This window comes from Momordica charantia, assembly GCF_013281855.1.
Source record: "Momordica charantia cultivar OHB3-1 chromosome 9 unlocalized genomic scaffold, Mcharantia_2.0 BLBB01000009.1, whole genome shotgun sequence".
Classification (NCBI taxonomy): Eukaryota; Viridiplantae; Streptophyta; class Magnoliopsida; order Cucurbitales; family Cucurbitaceae; genus Momordica; species Momordica charantia.
Genome location: NW_028275167.1, coordinates 10,079,088 through 10,089,763, shown reverse-complemented (window position 1 = coordinate 10,089,763; position 10,676 = coordinate 10,079,088). Strand labels below are relative to the sequence as shown.

The following is a 10,676-nucleotide window of genomic DNA, read 5'->3' as shown; positions in this document are numbered from 1 at the left end:
TTCTAGGCAAGCTCAGACGAGATCTGGAACATTGGAGACATTTTTACTGAGGCTCTGCTTTAATTTATTTCCAATATAAGGATATAAACATTTAGCTCAAGTTCGGCACAATCATTTTGTTTTTTTTAATAAAACCTTGAGCTTACTTTCCTTTTCTCATTTTTTTTATCTAGTTTTTTATTTTATTTATACTCTCTTTTTCATAAAACGAAAAGGGATTGGTCAAGATAGCTCGCTCACCGGCGCCACGCCATAGGTATCGCACAAGGCTTAGGACGAAAATAAAAATGGAAGATGACCGTAAATCCGAACAGGAAAAAACGAGGAAGGATATTGAAGAGCTGCGAGAGAAGTTAGACGCCATCCTCCTCGCCCTTGAAAAGGGGAAGACGATTGCAGAAACTAGCAATCCAATCCACGAGCCACCAACCCCTCAGTTCCCGCCAGGTTTTGAGCCATCTTTTCGGCCAGCGGGACCGTCTTTCAGGCCAATGACAGAGGGATTTATGTCTCAATACACAACGTACAACCCTCTTTATGATATTCCAGCTGGGCAGTTCCCACCTCCGTTGGTCAGGGGACCTCCGCAAGCTCCAGCCGGCATTATTTTTCAAGAGCCAGAGCAAGTCATAGCACCGCCTACAGTCCTTAATCTGGGTGGTCCTCAAGCAAATAAGGACCCAGAAAGACAGGAGGCCCCTAGCAGTGAGAAATTAGAGGTTCTGGAGGAAAGACTGCGAGCAGTAGAGGGAACAGATGTTTTTGGCAACATTGATGCCTCTCAACTATGCTTGGTGTCGGGACTAGTCATCCCTCCAAAGTTCAAAATTCCAGAGTTTGAGAAGTACGATGGTTCTTCTTGTCCTAAGAACCATCTTATCATGTACTGTAGAAAGATGGCAGCGTATATCCAGAATGACAAGCTATTGATACACTGTTTTCAGGATAGTTTGTCTGGCCCAGCTTCCCGTTGGTACATGCATTTAGACAGCGCCCATGTTGGTTCGTGGAAGAATTTGGCTGATTCCTTCCTAAAGCAATATAAACATAACATAGATATGGAGCCCGACCGTTTAGATCTGCAGAGGATGGAGAAAAAAACCACAGAAAGCTTTAAGGAGTACACTCAAAGATGGCGGGATACAGCTGCTCAGGTCCAGCCTCCTTTGACTGATAAAGAGTTATCTTCCATGTTCATTAACACCCTAAAACATCCTTTTTATGATCGGATGATAGGAAGTGCTTCTACGAGCTTCTCCGATATTTTGACTATTGGAGAAAGAATTGAATACGGGGTTAAGCATGGTCGAATAACCAGCACTGTTGGAGAATCGTCAACCTCAAAGAAGGCGACATCCTCGAAGAAAAAGGAAGGTGAGGTGCAAATGGTAGGCGCCGACCGACACGTTTGGAGGCAACCACCATATGGTAAAACACCGCGGTATGCTCCATATTATTACCCGTCACCATACGGATATAACCAACCGTACGTGAATAGCGCTACTTTCCAGTATACTGCCTCTCAGAATTTTAGACCTCCAGCAAGTCAAGGCTTCCAGCCCAGGGGTTACCAGCAAAATACCGTTTATACTCAGGGGCAGCAGAACAACAGATCGACACGTAAGCAATCCCAGTTTGACCCAATTCCAATGACTTACACTGAGCTCCTGCCCCAGTTATTTCAGAATAATCAACTGGCACCGGTACCCGTGGATCCGATCCAGCCTCCGTACCCAGGATGGTATGATGCAAACGTCCGCTGTGATTACCACGCAGGAGCTATCGGGCATTCTACAGAAAATTGCACAGCACTTAAGTACAGAGTCCAAGCGTTGATCAAGGCAGGATGGCTGACCTTTAAGAAAGAAAATTGTCCGGATGTGAAAAACAATCCGCTGCCAAACCATAAGAATGTACAAATAAATGCAGTTGAATGTCAAGGGATCGAATCAAGGAGTAAAGTATCAGAAATTACAACTCCTATGCAGAAGTTATTTGAAATCCTTTGGAGCCACGGGTATATGTCCATGGAGCATCTTTGCCCAGATATCAGGTGTGAAAGATATGATGAAAACCTGACATGCCTGTACCACGCTGGGGCAAGAGGTCATCCTCTCGAGCAGTGCAGTTGTTTTAAAGAGAAAGTACAAGAGTTGCTGGACTTGAAAATCCTCACAGTTACTCAATCTCACCAGGAACAAAGGATAGATGTGGTAGAGTATGTTTCAACTGCTGAAAGCTCAAGCGCTGCTTATAAGCCAAAACCTCTCACGGTATTGTATCGTGAAAAGCCTGAGGTACCCAGCAACAGTTGGAGGCCAATCACTATCCAGGTCCCCGCTCCGTTCGAGTATAGCAGTTCCAAAGCAGTGCCTTGGAAATATGAGTGTAAAGTAACTGTTGGTCAAAAGGCACAATCTTCCTCACTCCCAGTCGACAATATTACGAGAGGGGGAGGTATGACACGAACTGGGAGGTGCTATACTCCAGAGAGCTTGCTAAAGCACACGAATAAGCCCAACAGTACAAATAAAAAAGAGAAAGCAAGCAAAAAGAAAAATGAAAAGGTAGAACAAGATAAAAAGGGGAAGGCCAAGCTCGGTGAAGACATTTATGATGAATTTCAGGAGGCAGTGGGCCCAAAACAACCGGTGTCCGAGGAAGAGACTCAGGAGTTTCTTAAGCTAATCAAACAAAGTGAGTACAAGATTATTGAACAATTGGGCCGAACACCAGCAAGGATCTCTATTTTATCTTTGCTGCTATCCTCCGAGGCGCATCGGAACACATTACTGGAGGTATTGAAGCAAGCTTTTGTATCTCAAGACATCACAGTGGACAATCTGAGCAGTGTTGTGGGAAATATAACTGCGTCCAGTTCCATCACCTTTACTGATGAGGAGATACCACCGGCGGGTACAGGACACACCAAAGCTCTCCACATCTCAGTGAAGTGTAAAAACTTCCTGGTAGCCAAGGTCCTTGTTGACAACGGATTGTCGTTAAACATAATGCCAAGGTCCACACTAGAGAGATTACCTGTTGATATCTCTCATATGAGGCCGAGCACTGTGATAGTAAGGGCATTTGATGGAGCCTGCAGTGCCGTTGTTGGGGACATTGAGATCTCGATCCAAATAGGTCCTTGCACTTTTGATATAACATTTCAAGTTATGGACATAACATCAGCCTACAGTTTCTTGCTGGGGCGACCTTGGATACATTCGGCAGAAGCAGTCTCATCCACTTTGCATCAAAAAATTAAATTTGCAGTTGATCAGAAGTTGGTGATCATATTGGGACAGGAGGATATTCTGGTTTCAAAACTCGCTTCGATGCCTTATGTAGAGGCAGCAGAAGAGGCTCATGAATCTTCATTCCAGTCATTTGAGATTGCAAATGCAACAACCTTACATGGGAAAAGTGGGAAACCTAGTCCACACTTATTAAACGCTACCTTTAAGAAAGATGGGGGCAATTTGGACAAAATGCTAAGGATGGCAAATAACACAAAAAGATTTGGGTTGGGGTACAAGCCAAGCAGAAAAGACTTCGTCAGAGTGCAGAACCATGAGAAAACTAAGCGCTTGATCAGATTTGAGAATGAAGAGCGAGACTACCCAGGCAGGACTGTCCCACCTCTATGTTGTTCTTTCAGGAGTGCTGGGGTAATCAACCAGAATGACCACGAAGACTCTACAGTTGCAGCCTTAGTAGACGAAGAAGAAGAGCGGTCTGGTCCTTTTGTTTTCCCGTGCCCAGATGGTTTCGAGCTTAGCAATTGGACCGTGTTAGAATTACCATCTTTCCATAACATTTCAAAGTAATTTTATTGTTATTATTTTCTACCCTATTTTTACTCAATTTCCGAGCTTACAATTTCCTGTATGTTCGTTTCTTTTTCTTTTCTTCAAAATCAATAAAGTTTTTCGTTCACTTTATCTTCGTTTCATTTTGTCATTCGCTCTTTCCTATTGGGTCAATATATTCATTTGTTTCCTTTCCTTTTCCTCTCTCCCTCATTATGTTTTAAGCAGTAATACTGAGATCGAATGTGATAATAATTCAAGATACAAGCTTGTCACACCAATATACAATGTCGAGTCGGATGAGGAAATAATTGATGAGCCATCATCTGAGTTGTTAAGAATGTTGGAAGAAGAAGAAAAGACGTTGGGACCCCATGGGGAGTCAACTGAGATAGTTAACTTGGGATCGCAAGCCGAGGTCAAAGAAGTAAAAATTGGCACGAACATGTCTTTAGAAAGTCGTAAGAAGTTAATAGAATTACTTCATGAGTTTGCTGATGTATTTGCTTGGTCTTATCAAGACATGCCTAGTTTAGACACAGACATTGTGGTCCACAAGTTGCCAATCAACCCAGAGTGCAAGCCTGTGAGACAGAAATTACGCAAAAATGAGACCAGATATGTTAATCAAAGTAAAGGACGAAGTAAGGAAACAAATTGATGCTGGTTTCCTTACAGTATCCAATTATCCAGAGTGGGTTGCAAACATAGTCCCAGTACCGAAGAAAAATGGACAAGTACGAATGTGTGTGGACTACAGGGATTTGAATCGTGCGAGTCCAAAAGACAACTTCCCGCTTCCTCATATTGATGTGTTGGTAGACAATACTGCCGGTTTCTCTACTTTCTCTTTTATGGATGGATTCTCAGGATACAACCGGATCAAGATGGCACCTGAAGATCGTGAAAAAACCACATTCATTACACTATGGGGCACCTTTTGCTATAAAGTTATGTCATTTGGGCTAAAGAACGCTGGGGCAACCTACCAGCGTGCTATGGTTACCCTATTTCATGACTTGATGCACAAAGAAATTGAGGTTTATGTAGATGATATGATCGCCAAGTCAAGGCAAGGAGAAGAGCATACACTTGTCCTAAGAAAGCTATTTGAGCGATTGAGGAAATTCTAGCTAAAACTCAATCCCAATAAGTGCACATTTGGGGTAACCTCTGGGAAACTTCTCGGCTTTGTAGTAGGCCAGGAAGGCATTAAAGTCGATCCTGATAAAGTCAAAGCAATTCTAGAGATGTCACCTCCCAAAACATAAAAAGAAGTCAGAGGATTCTTAGGACGACTCAATTACATCGCGAGATTCATTTCCCACCTGACGGCAACTTGCGAGCCCATTTTCAAATTGCTTCGCAAGAACAACGACGGGATATGGGGCGAGGATTGCCAAGTAGCATTTGACAAGATTAAGCAATATTAGCAGAGTCCTCCAATTCTTGTGCCACCAACTTCAGGTCGACCCCTCATTTTATATCTCACGATGACGGAAAACTCCATGGGATGTGTGCTGGGGCAGCATGATGATTCAGGCAGGAAGGAGCAGGCCATATACTACTTAAGTAAGAAGTTCACCGATTGCGAGACTAAATACTCTCCCGTAGAAAAGACTTGTTGTGCTCTAGCTTGGGCTGCCCATCGTCTTAGACAATATATGTTGTATTATACGACATGGCTCATCTCAAAAATGGACCCCATAAAGTACATTTTTGAAAAGCCATCTCTCTCGGGTAGAATTGCAAGATGGCAAGTACTCTTATCCGAGTACGATATTGTCTATGTAACTCAAAAGGCAATTAAGGGGAGTGCTCTAGCTGACTACCTAGCCCAACAACCCATAAACGACTATGAAGCAATGAAGTTCGACTTCCCATACGAGTATATCTCCACCATAACCACAGATGAAGAAAATTTAGACCCACAAGCATGGACTATGATGTTTGATGGTGCCTCTAACGAGCTAGGTCATGGGATAGGGGCAATATTAATAGCTCCCAAAGGAAATTTGTTTCCTCTTACCGCTAGATTATGTTTCGACTGCACGCATAATATGGCTGAGTATGAAGCATGTTCTATGGGTATCCAAGCTGCTGTGGATATGAAAGTTAAGAAACTCAAGGTCTTTGGAGATTCTATGCTAGTGGTTTATCAATTAAGAGGAGATTGGGAAACAAGAGACACCAAATTGCTGCCTTACAAACAACTTATAACAGAATTTGGCGCAAGAGTTTGATGAAATCTCATTCGATCACTTACCAAGAGAAAGCAATCAGATGGCAGATGCACTGGCAACATTAGCAGTTATGTTCAATATAGAACTCAACGAGGAGATTCAACCGATTAAAATTGAGAAAAGAAACATCCCAGCCTCTTGCATGAGTATTGAGGAAGAGTTTGATGGCAAACTGTGGTTTCATGACATCAAGCAGTACGTCAAGTGCAAAGAGTATCCTCTCAGCGCCCCAGAAAATGATAAACGCACCATTCGCAAGTTGGCAGCAAATTTTTTCTTAAATGGAGAGATCCTGTACAAGAGAAACCACGACATGGTTCTCCTAAGATGCCTCGAGAAAATAGAGGCCAATAAGATTATGGAGGAAATTCATGAAGGGATATGTGGCACTCATGCAAATGGGCATATGATGGCTAGACAAATTTTGAGAGCTGGCTATTACTGGTTGACAATGGAAACAGACTGCATTAAATATGCAAGGAAGTGCCATAAATGTCAAATTTATTCAGACAAAGTTCATGCCCCTGCTTCTCATCTGCATACCTTGACAGCTCCTTGGCCCTTTTCTATGTGGGGCATGGACGTAATAGGTCCCATCGAACCTAAAGCATCAAACGGGCATCGGTTTATCTTGGTAGCCATAGATTATTTTACCAAGTGGGTAGAGGCAGCTTCTTATCGAGATGTGACAAAAGGAATTGTCATCAAATTCATTAAGAAAGAGATTATCTGTCGTTATGGTCCTCCTGAAACCATAATTTCTGATAATGCAAGGAATTTAAACAATAAAATGATGATCGAGCTCTGCGAGCAGTTTAAAATCAAGCATCTCAACTCAACACCTTACCGGCCTAAGATGAATGGGGCAGTAGAAGCTGCCAACAAAAACATAAAGAGAATCGTTGAAAAGATGACTGTAACTTACAGGGATTGGCATGAAATGCTTCCGTTTGCCTTGCATGGTTACCGCACCTCAGTCCGTACATCAACTGGGGCAACGCCATTTTCTTTAGTCTATGGCATGGAAGCCGTTCTTCCCGTTGAGGTTGAAATTCCATCTCTGCGGGTTCTCATGGAGGCTAAGTTACAAGAGGCCGAATGGGTTCAAAGATGCTACAAGCAGTTGAACTTTGTGGAAGAAAAGAGATTGACAGCATTATGCAGAGGACAACTCTATCAAAGAAGGATGATAAAGGCCTATGACAAGAAGGTACGGCCAAGAAGATTCAGAGAGGGAGATTTGGTTCTTAAAAGAATTCTCCCATTTCAGAAAGATCACCGAGGCAAATGGACCCCGAATTATGAAGGACCATTCGTGGTGAAAAAAGCCTTCTCCGGAGGAGCACTAGTTCTGATCAACATGGACGGCGACGAGTTGGCAAATCCAGTCAGTTCAGACCATGTCCGAAAGTATTATGCATAATTTCTCAATGGTTGTATCGTTAGAAGATCAGACAATATTGTACAGAAGTTGACTAAATGTATTGGAGAGTCTCACTTTGATCTCAGTATTTTGCTTAATTTCCACTCTTTGTTGTAGTATACGAATAAGAATCGTATCTTTGAGACATGTACCTCGTCATAAAGTCCATTCTTCATTTGCCTTTCCTTACGCATCTACTTATTAAATGATGGTTATTCGCACTATCCAAGACTAAGTGCTATCGAAATTAAGGGGTGCGGGAAACTCAAAATGGACTCTGCCCTACTATTGGACGATCATTCTCTAAAGGCCAGTCGGGCAAGTATGGGGCAAAGTTGTTATCGTTTTGCCTACTAAAAGTTTATTTAGAAAGGAAAATGCAGTGATCGGGCTATTTCGACAATCCCAAATTTATTTTTAAAACATTTGATTTCGCTTTCTTCTTTTTAAGGTTGATTTTCGCTTTTGTTATTATGCTTCAAGAGCATGTTTCTTTCATTTTTCTTTGAGCTTTGTGACTTTGCTTTTCGCTCGAGTAAACGTCTTTACTTTTTCGTTAAGTCGAACCCGGTCAAGCCTGGTCGAAGCCTGTGTCAAGCCAGGTCCGTTATCTTTACTTTTACTGTTTGGTTAATGGAACCCGGTCAAGCCTGGTCGAAGCCTGGGTCAAGCCAGGTCCTTTATCCTCTTTTTCCTGTCGTTTAAATTAAACCCGGTCAAGCCTGGTCGAAGCCTGTGTCAAGCCAGGTCCGTTACTTTAATTTTCCTGTTTGATTAAATCGATCCCGGTCAAAAGTCGTGATCGAAGCCTGTGTCAAGCCAGGTCCATTCCCATTACTTTTATCTTTAGTTAAAACACAGGTCTGCTGCATCGTACCTATCAAGAAAGATCCACTGTCTTGAGCTTTAAAATAAAAATTTCGTCTTCCCAATACTTTGTCTTTTTGCCTTTGTCTACCCTTCTAGTTCCGCAAGAGTACACAAAGGGGGGCAAGCTGTAGACACCGTATTTGGCCCGACTACATTGTTTATTTATTTATTGTTTTATTTTATCTTTAATTTGGATTTTAGACTAAGCTTTTATGTTTAATTGTGTTTTAAGGTAAAGTTTATTTTTAGCAAATATTGACTTTTTTTAACTATTAAGAATAAAAAACGTTTTTAAAAGATTTTTTTTTTTTTAAGTTTTTTTTGCCTCGTCAAAGGCCTACTTTCTTTTCCAGTTTGTTCCCCTTTTACCTCTAAGTTACTTTTTTTAGCATATTATACCGTTGCCCAGTCATGTATTTAAGAGGATGCAAAAGAGAGTTAAAGGGGGAAAGAGGGCTTGAAGTCAGAGAAAAAAAATTTTGTTTCTCTTAAATCCCATTCTTCCTTCTCTCTCTGTGTACAACCCACTGTATCCCTCTTCTTCATCACCTTCAGACTCATCTCTTCGCATTATAGTTCTTTCCTCATCCATTCTGATAGCAGCTTCCAGCCCGACGACACCTGCAGCGGCACCCCGCAAGCCCGGCAGCTTCAGATCCGGCCACCATCAGCTACCAACTCCGGTCGTACTCCGACGAGTAAGGCCCACGACGGCGGCACCCGATCCGCGCCCTCGGCAACCCTGCGCCGCGACACGCCGGATTCAACCCGAGCACCTTCACCGGCGATTGACGACCTTCCCTGCGCAGCAGCTCCAGCCCGGCGGCCCGACAGCAACGGCGGCGTGACACGAACAGCGGCGATTTCCCCCTGCAGCAACCTCCGACCAGCGAACCTCCTGGCTCCGAATCCAGCCCGCGCACAACAACTCCGCGACCCACGACCCGTGTGTAAAGCTCCGACGACTCGCATGAAGACCTCGGACCCGACGAACAGAGGTGGAGAAAGAAGTATTTTTTTTTTTTCTTAAAACTAAAACTAACAGTTTTTTTTTGTTTAAAATACCAAAAAACTTAAATGCTAATTTAAAAAATTGATAAATGCTTGTTTTGTTTTGTCTTTGAAAAAAGTAAAATTTTGAAAGAAATTAATTTTTTTTTAAAACGGATTTTTTTTTTTTTTAAGGAAATCTTGTTTAAAATTAAAGTCTTTAAACAAAGATAAGATTTCGATTTTTATTTTAGAAATAAAATTTTCAAAGGTTGTATTTTCAAAAGAAATTAAGTTATAAACCAAAACTTGGCTTAGTGGCTAAAGACTTGGGTATTCACATCCAAGGCTTGGGATCAAGCATCTCCAAGAGAATTGTTATTTATTTATTTATTATTATTTTTTTTTTCTTCTTCTTCTATTTTTTCAAAAACTCCAAGGACGGAAATTGGAATTTCCAATATTCCCGAGGTGATAAACTTTTTCTTAATGGCCTTCGTGTCACTCACAATTATTGGGTTCATATTTTATTGCAAAATATGAATTAGTAAACTGTGAGACATTTAAACAAAACTACAAAATTATTTTCTTTCCAGACCAAGTAAAACAATAGGATGATTTATGATAAAATGTGGTACCGTTTTCGAACGGGTGTTGTGGGGTGCTAACACCTTCCCTACACACAAATCGACTTCCGAACTAAAACTCTATTTTCGCATACCATCTTGTCCGTTTTTTTAAATAGGTGACCAATCACACCTCGTATATGATTGGTGGCGACTCCAAACCCCTATCTCGAAAGAGACCCTTCAGGGGATACCGTCGGTCGCTCCGCGTCGCGATGACGTTGCGACACCCTTCGTGTAGATGAAGCTCTGATACCATAAAAAAAGGAGTAAAACCAAAGATGAATTAAGGAGTAGTTTTGAAAGAATTTCTCTACATGTCTTTCATAAAATAATAATGGCTGACTTATACATTTATTTTCTGACTTATACATCTACACGAAGAATAATAAAGGAAATAAAAGGAACATGGAAAGTATGTCTTACGGTAAAAAAAAGAGGCAAAAAATCTTGCCATTTTGACAAAAAGAAATAAATTTTTTTATCAAAGGCAAAAAGGAATAAATTAGATGCAAAGAAATAGCTGGACTGATTTTCTTTGACTGCTTGATTTTAGGAGCAATTTAAACTTTGTAAATTAGACTTTTTCCAAACTGTGATTCCTTGATTATAGGAGCAATTGAACCCATAATCTACCCATTGTTTATGTCGGCTGAATTTCTTTATTTCTTTCACTTGTTGGTTCTTTATCATGTTCTAAGTGCATCATTTAGCA

General features: G+C 41.5%; 1 pseudogene; it reads left to right on the top strand.

Moving 5' to 3' along the window:
* Positions 1 to 287: 287 nt before the first annotated feature.
* On the top strand, positions 288 to 7,475 carry LOC148208927 (uncharacterized; annotated as a pseudogene).
* The last annotated feature ends 3,201 nt before the right edge of the window (positions 7,476 to 10,676 follow it).